The sequence below is a fragment of the Oryctolagus cuniculus genome, chromosome 1 (assembly GCF_051225735.1).
Source record: "Oryctolagus cuniculus isolate XC-2025 breed Fujian yellow rabbit chromosome 1, ASM5122573v1, whole genome shotgun sequence".
In the NCBI taxonomy this organism is placed as follows: Eukaryota; Metazoa; Chordata; class Mammalia; order Lagomorpha; family Leporidae; genus Oryctolagus; species Oryctolagus cuniculus.
In genome coordinates this window covers 123173674-123181295 of record NC_142867.1, presented here as the reverse complement: position 1 = coordinate 123181295, position 7622 = coordinate 123173674, and the positions used below count along the sequence as shown (strand labels likewise).

Genomic DNA, 7622 nt, shown 5'->3' with positions numbered 1-7622 from the left:
TCATCTGTCACCCCACAGCTCTCCAAGAACAGGGAGCTCCCCCAGCCACAGCTTAGCTATGGCCAAGACTCCAGAGGGATTGTAAAGAGGGGAAGGCAACTAGGGAGGACAGTTGGCTGAGAGCCTGGAGGCCCCCCAGGCTCGCTCTGGCTTCCTGGTGGCTAGTCTGTGACTAGAGGACCTTGCCTCTCTCTTGGAGGGACGCCTGGTCACGCTGCCTACTGCTATGTAAGCAGAGCTTAGCCTTGACCTACACAAACACTGGCCCTCCAGGTAAACTCGGACAACTAGATAGTGGGCAATCATGAGCGATGGGAGATTGAGCACCTGGCAGAACAACACACCTGTCCAATCCCACGGCCAGTCCTGTTAGGAATATTTCACGGAGTCTGAGGTGTGTCCACTCTTCCCTTTATGCTTTCTCCCTTCTCTGCAGTTCACGGTAACTTCTTCCTTCAGCTCTTGACTACAGGAGTAAGTGATTCTCTGCCTCTTTGTTTCATGATGTATGTCATTGTTCTAAGCAAGGGGCTAATATGCTGATAAAGTTTTTTCTGTGCTATTATAATTAATGCAGGTATATAAGAGTTTTCACATGTCTTTAAGGTTTTGAGTTTTTCTGTTTCCATTATTGAGCCTTGACTGGAGAACTGAGTGTAAAGTGGTTTAAGTCATTTAGGCATAGCTGCTAAATAAAACTTGGCTAAAGGTAAATAAAAATATGGACATGTACAGTCTTAGTATCTTAAATCCTATAAGGGAGACTATTTGGGTTGCTAATGTGTATTTTCATAAGTCATCCATATGAAAACTAATTCAAAACTGCTTGAATGTAACAAAGGCTGAAATGTAAATCAAGGAAATCAGTAGATGGTAAAAGGTCACAAGTATAAAATGTGTTCTTGGTAAGAGAGGTTTAAAGTGAAAGAGATTTGTAAATAAAGACATGGTTTATAAGAATTACTTTATCCTAATGGCTAGTTTACTCTAGACTAGAGTAGAGAAGAAAGAAAAAAGGTAGAAAGATTTAAGTAAGTTGCAGATGGTATGAGGAAATCACAGAAGGTTATGAAAGAAAGAAATTTTTGGATACAAAAGTTATTAGTCTATTTTTCTTTGACACAGTGTGGGGAGCAGCTCAGACTGGACTGAGTTACTGGAATTAAGACTTATTCTATGCATCTGCTCTCCCACAATAAGGCGCTGGGAGAGGAGAAAACAGCTTCTACCCAGCTGCCTCCAGTTCAGCCAATAAACAGCAGGACCTGCTCCTGATTGGAGGAGAGCAGCGTACTCGGCGTGTGGGCAGCCGAGTTGGGATTGGTGGAAGAGGACTATAAAGGAGGAGAGAGACGGCATGCACCAGGAACATCTAAGGGGAACATCTAAGAGGAACACCTGTGCAGCCCCCGAGAGAGCTGGCCGGCGGTGTGCCGCTCCCCTGCGGAAGTGGGGAATGTGGCCAGGGGGAACCGCCCTTCCACGGAGGTGGAAGGGTCAATAGCCAACCCGGGAAGGACCAGCAGCCAACCCGGGAAGGACCAGCAGCCAACCCGGGAAGGACCAGCAGCAAACCCGGGAGGGCCGAGCAGACGAAAGAACAACGCAGGGTCCTGTGTCGTTCCTCCACGAAGACGGGGAGCGACACACAGAATTAGAATCTAATCTGCTGTGAAAGTAATGGGGGTTTTGCAATAGTAAGTAAGAGATAAAGGAAGGAAAGTCAATACTTGACACTGAAAAAGCAGCTAATCCCAATTATCTGGTAAAGCAGTTGTATGCAGTTACCTTGTCTAGAGAGGGGAGATGCTCTGTTCTCTGTAACTCTAGTCATAAATCTGCCCTATAAATCTACCCCAGGTATCTCCTTTGCAAACATGCCAAACCCACTGACCTTTGGAGGTGTGGTCCCACGTCACACAGGCTGCATTTAAACCCATCAATGCTGTAATGATTAAGGTATGATGCCGATGAACCTATAAATATTGTGAAACCTAGGCTCAGGGTTCAGTTGTCAGGAAATGTTTCCTATTGAGCCTGCTGGGGTTAATAAACTGCTCCTGATCCTCTAGTTTCTAGTGCCTGTCAGAACAAAGTTCCACTCGACCAGGTTTCTGTAACAGTAAAAGGACTCTGTGTGTAAAGTGCTCAGATAATTCCCCAATGATTTTTACCCCTATCAGGTCACTGTGCCTACTCCCTGTTTCCCCACAAGAGGTCTTGAGACAGAAGCTTGTAAGGAGCCTGGGAGAAAAACATGAGGCTGTTTTTAGGACACAGTAGCTTTTCTTAACTTGCCTAAGCCCTGAAAGAACAGGGAGTCCATAGGAGGCATAGATTTTAAAGGTCTTTGAGATGTCACTGGTCAGGACTGGCTCGACCTTCCGATAGTTTGGTATGAAAGGCTGCTTTGAGAGTTGGAGGTAGCAGCATTACTGGGGAGATAGGCCGTTTTATCAAGGCCCTCACCATGGGAGGCAAAGGAGTGGAGACTAGGGGTGGGATAAACCAAGACAAGGGTAGGAGCGAAAACCTCACATTTGTAAGGCCCATCTCGGTGGACAGCAAGGCCATCCCTCTAATGACCACTCACAAGGGTTGCACCCCAGGAACCAGACTGGGTTCACCTCCCAGTGCCTGCCAGGCTCAGTCTTCATGTTAGGGTTGTATAGGGAAGAGGAGGAGACCTCTCTAGACAACCCACTCTCTCTCTTTTATTTCACCTAACAGATGCATCCTCAAGGACTGGGACCACTTTGACCCCCAGATCCTCAGGAAGAATGTCCTGACTTGTCTGCATCAAGACCTTGCCCAAATACCCCCTTAACAACAGAGAGACCTGACCTCCACAGGAAGTCTCAACCATAACACCATACTCCAACTAGATCTCTTCTGTAGGCGCAAAGGCAAGTGGGGAGAAATTCCGTATGTCCCGCTGTTTCTTCTTAGAGAACACCCAGACTTGCTTTGGACTACATGCTAGCTCAACAGGGAGGAGGATGCGTGGTAGCAAACACCTCTTGTTGCTTCTGTATCAACACTTCAGGAGCTGTAGACACACGAACAGATCACATCCTATCCTACAAAAGGCAGCGTGGTTACAAAGCCTGTCAGTTAAACCCACCTGACAGATCAGGTTTGGGAACAACTAAAATCCTGGTTGCCATCCACGGCAGGGGTACTTTCTCTGCTGGGCCTGTTCCATATGCTCCTTCTTACTCAAATGTTTGGTCCATGCATCTTTAACTGCCTTGTCATCTTTGTCTCTCAAAGGTTAGAATCCATCAAGATGCAGATGTCTTTCAGATGGAACCCTGTATGGAGACTTCATTCTGCTAAGCAACCTGGGTGGCCACCACCACAACCCTCAACCTTCCACACCCTTCAGGGACCCTAGGACAGTGACTCCCTGCCAATAGGAAGTAGCAGGAATCACATCAATACCCCCAAGTCCCTACAGTAGTAGGGTGTAGGTTAAAAGAAGGTGGTGTTTGAGGCCATCCAGCGGGGCTGGGGTCTGTGGGCCCCTCAGACATAGGCAGGATGCCCTTCACAAGCAGGCTGCCAGCTGTGGCTGGAAACTTGTCTCCAGACAGTCCAGCACCTCCCCAACTAATAGCTTCTTGTGCTACATGTGCGACTTTGCAGCTTCAAATCATATCTTCAGAATGGTTGCAACCTTTCACCCAGAGCTGGCAGAGGAGGGGGCTGAACCCCTAAGTGGGAGCAGACCATCTCCAGGAGACTCCTGCTATATCTATGAACCTCAAGTCAGTCAACATACATACATGAAATACTCCTCCCCATCCAATAGGCACTCCCGATGGGATGACCCAGTGAACAGACAGAATGCCTTAAAAACCTAGGACACTTCTTCAAAGCTAATGTTCCGCTCGGGCACTCTACCTGGTCTCCTCTCAGACCCGAGGTTTATTCTCTAATTTGCCAATCAAAAAGAAGCTCTGCCTCTCTGCAAATTGTTTCCTGGCTGTTTATTTCTATACTATGCTGAGGAAAAGAACCCACAAAACTCACTCCAGCAACTGTCCTCCCCTCTGCGACCAGTACCACTGCCTGTGCCTGAGTCTCTGGACCGCAGCCTGTGGGAAGTGGAGAGAACGCGGGGGGCCGTGGTTGGGCGGTCGAGTCACCTTCTGGCCACTTGGCAGACATCAGACTGTGCTCTCCCCAACCTCTGGGGCTCCATAGAAACATCTGCAACTGCCAGTGCCAGGTGCATGGTGGCCAGAGTCCACAAAACACAGAACCCTGGGGCCGGCACTGTGGCGCAGCAGATTACAGCCCTGGCCCGAAGTTCCGGCATCCCATATGGGTGCTGATTCAAGACCCAGCTGTTCCACTTCTGATCCAGCTCTCTGCTATGGCCTGGGAAAGCAGTAGAAGATGGCCCAAGTCCTTGGGCCCCTGCACGCACGTGAGAGACCCAGAAGAAGCTCCTGGCTTCTGTCTTCCTATTAATGCAGCTCCAGCCATTGTGGCCATCTGTGGAGTGAACCAGCAGATGTAAGATCTCTCTCTCTCTCTGCCTCTCCTCTCTCTGTGTAACTGTCTTTAAAAAATAGAGAACCAGAATGTGACTCCCAGAGTTCCCATAATATTACTGCTGGTCTCTATGCCATGTATTTTTAATGTATTCTGTCATTTTGTTTCTAACAGAATAAAAGCCGTCCAGCTCCAGACAGCTGTGAGGCAGGACTTCCAGCTTATCCTATCAGATGATGTGACCAGCCTTCCGGATCATGCAGGACCATCTTCCAAGGTCACTCTCAAACACCGACACAGAAAGCAAGAATACCCATAACCAGCTCTATGCCCACTGGAAGACCGCCCTTCACCCATGTTACCTCCATAAGTTTAGGGATTACTTCTCTTGAGAGGGTAATGCTAAGGTAGCTAGGTAGACATTAGCCTGTGTGTGTAAGGTGCATTGGAGAAAATCAGAATTTAAGGAAAATGGGTGGTGGAGTGAGAGAAGAAATGTAGAAACAAGCTTGGACGCAGACCATCAAGTCTTGTCCTTGTTTGATAATCTTGAGTCCCAACTGTCTCACTGGGGCAGCTTAGAAGAGCCTTCTTCACCATACACCAGGGCCTATTCAGTCTGTTATGAAGTTCTGGGAGGAATTTAAGGAAATTCCACACCAGTGAGCCCTCCACCTAACCATATCCCAGAGAGGGAGAGCAGAGGAGAAACAGACTGGGCTCTCAGTTCCTTCCTGAGATGCCCACCTGGTATGTCAGGTGTATTCTCTTCATTAAACATGGCTGGCATGCTTACTACCTTCAAAGAAAGGAAGAGAAAGAAGCTGAGAATTATATGCTTAATCTGGAACTCATCTTAATTTGAGCACTAGTGACATCTAGTGGCAAAGGTAGGAGTTACAAGGGAGCATTAGTCTGATCTTTTCATGTGCAGTAAATTTAAGGAAAAAATTACATATTGAATAATCAAACAAAAACACAAAATGAAAAAAAGCTCATGAAGATATACATTCTTTGCTACTGATGATTTAACATAGTTGTAAATATATGAGGTTAATGAACTTTGATGCATTCTACTAATAAAAACATTTGTTCAGCATACATTGCTATATACTGAAGAAATTATTTAAAACAGAGTTGTTGATCTGTTATGCTCTTCCGAGACTCTCATGTATCAGAAGCCAAACTTCCCAAGTTTTAAGATAAAAATTCTAGAAAGTACCTCAAAAGTTATATTTCAGTGAATAATAAATTGGCATAAAATTGAGATAAACATCCAATTTGAGATGATATGGAAACAAACCATGATGTTTTTCAAGGGAGCTCAAGCGATCACAAAATCATATGCCCTGAGCTAGGAGTGGTTTGAACATTTGTGACCAAGAGCAAATTGTGATATATTACAGGGTTAGCTACTATAACTCTCTGGACAAATCTAAGCCAAATGTTTTTTGTTTAAAATAATATATAACAAAAACTAAAAAACAAAGAAATGCCTGTATCTATCAGTTTTCCTTAAAATATAGTGTTCTATGTAACTTGTTTAAATTATTTGTGAAATTGTTAATGATATGTAGTGCCAGTACTGTGGCATAACGGGTAAAGCCACTGCCCAAAATGCCAGCCTCCATACAGGCACCGGTTCAAGTGCCCACTGCTCCACTTCCAACCCAGCTCCCTGCTTATGCACCTTGTAAAACAGCAGAAGATGACCTAAGTACTTGAGCCCTAGCACCTACGTGGGAGACTGGATGAAGTTCCTGCCTCCTTGCTTCGGTCTGGCCCAGCCCTGGCCATTGCAGCCATTTGGGGAGCAAATGAGCAGATGGAAGATTTCTCTCCCTCTGCCTTTTCTCTCTCCCTCTGCCTTTCAAATAAATAAAAATACTTTTAAAAATTAAGAATGATATATCGGCCGGCGCCGTGGCTCACTAGACTAATCCTCCGCCTTGCAGCGCCAGCACACCGGGTTCTAGTGCCGGTCAGGGCGCCGGATTCTGTCCCGGTTGCCCCTCTTCCAGGCCAGCTCTCTGCTGTGGCCAGGGAGTGCAGTGGAGGATGGCCCAAGTACTTGGGCCCTGCACCCCATGGGAGACCAGGATAAGTACCTGGCTCCTGCCAGCGGATCAGTGCGGTGCGCCGGCCGCAGCGCGCCGGCCGTGGCGGCCATTGGAGGGTGAACCAACGGCAAAGGAAGACCTTTCTCTCTGTCTCTCTCTCTCACTGTCCACTCTGCCTGTCAAAAAATAAAAAAATTAAAAAATGATATCTTGATGAGCTGTGACTATCTTAAAATTTACTGTACATGGGTGAAACAGACATTTGTTCATTTGGTTATTGTTTATAGCCCTTGCCTATATACTCCTGCTTAATTTAGTCTTTTTACTTTTTATTTGTTGAACTCTACTTAGTGAAGCATTAACCCTTTGGCTGCAACATAAATTAAAAATGCTATCTCAAAATAATAAAAAGTAAAATAAGTATATGGAGGATGTGAGTAGATCAAAGGCAAACACAGTACTGTCTTATACGAGGGATATGAGCATCTGCAGAATTTGGTATCAATGAGGGTCTTGGAATCAATCCCCTGATGACAGGAGGGACAACTGTTCTCCCTGGTCCACAGAGGTTAGGCTTGGTCATGAGACTTGTACCACAGTACAATATTTGCAAAATGAACTAAGTCCAAACACTTGTGTTTTTCAAATGATGCTTAAAGTCTATTGTTAGGAAAGAAAAGGGATATAATCCCAAATTTTCTATTAAAATGAAAGTAATTCAAGACTTACACAGCTGGGGCTGGTGTTATGGTGCAGTGGGTTAAGCCGCTGCCTGTAGCATCAGCATCCCATATGGGTGCCATTCCGAGTCCCAGTCGCTCCACTTCCAATCCAGCTCCTTGCCAATGCACCTGGGAAAGCAGCTGATGATAGCCCAAGTACCTGGGCCCTTGCAACCATGTGAGACACCCAGATGAAGCTCCTGCTCTGGTCTGGCCTAGCCCTGACAATTGCAGCCATCTGGGAGGTGAACCAGTGGATAGAAGATCTCTCTCTCCATCTCTCCCTGTCTCTATAACTGTCTTTCAAATATATATATACATATATATATATATATAT

General features: G+C 46.0%; 1 long non-coding RNA gene across 1 annotated transcript; it reads left to right on the top strand.

Moving 5' to 3' along the window:
- The first annotated feature begins 372 nt into the window (after positions 1-372).
- Positions 373-7385, top strand: LOC149128607 (uncharacterized). The gene is made up of 5 exons (XR_016221924.1): positions 373-474; positions 1861-1959; positions 2731-2906; positions 3274-4524; positions 4678-7385. It is a non-coding gene; the product is annotated as an uncharacterized LOC149128607 (long non-coding RNA).
- Positions 7386-7622: the final 237 nt, after the last annotated feature.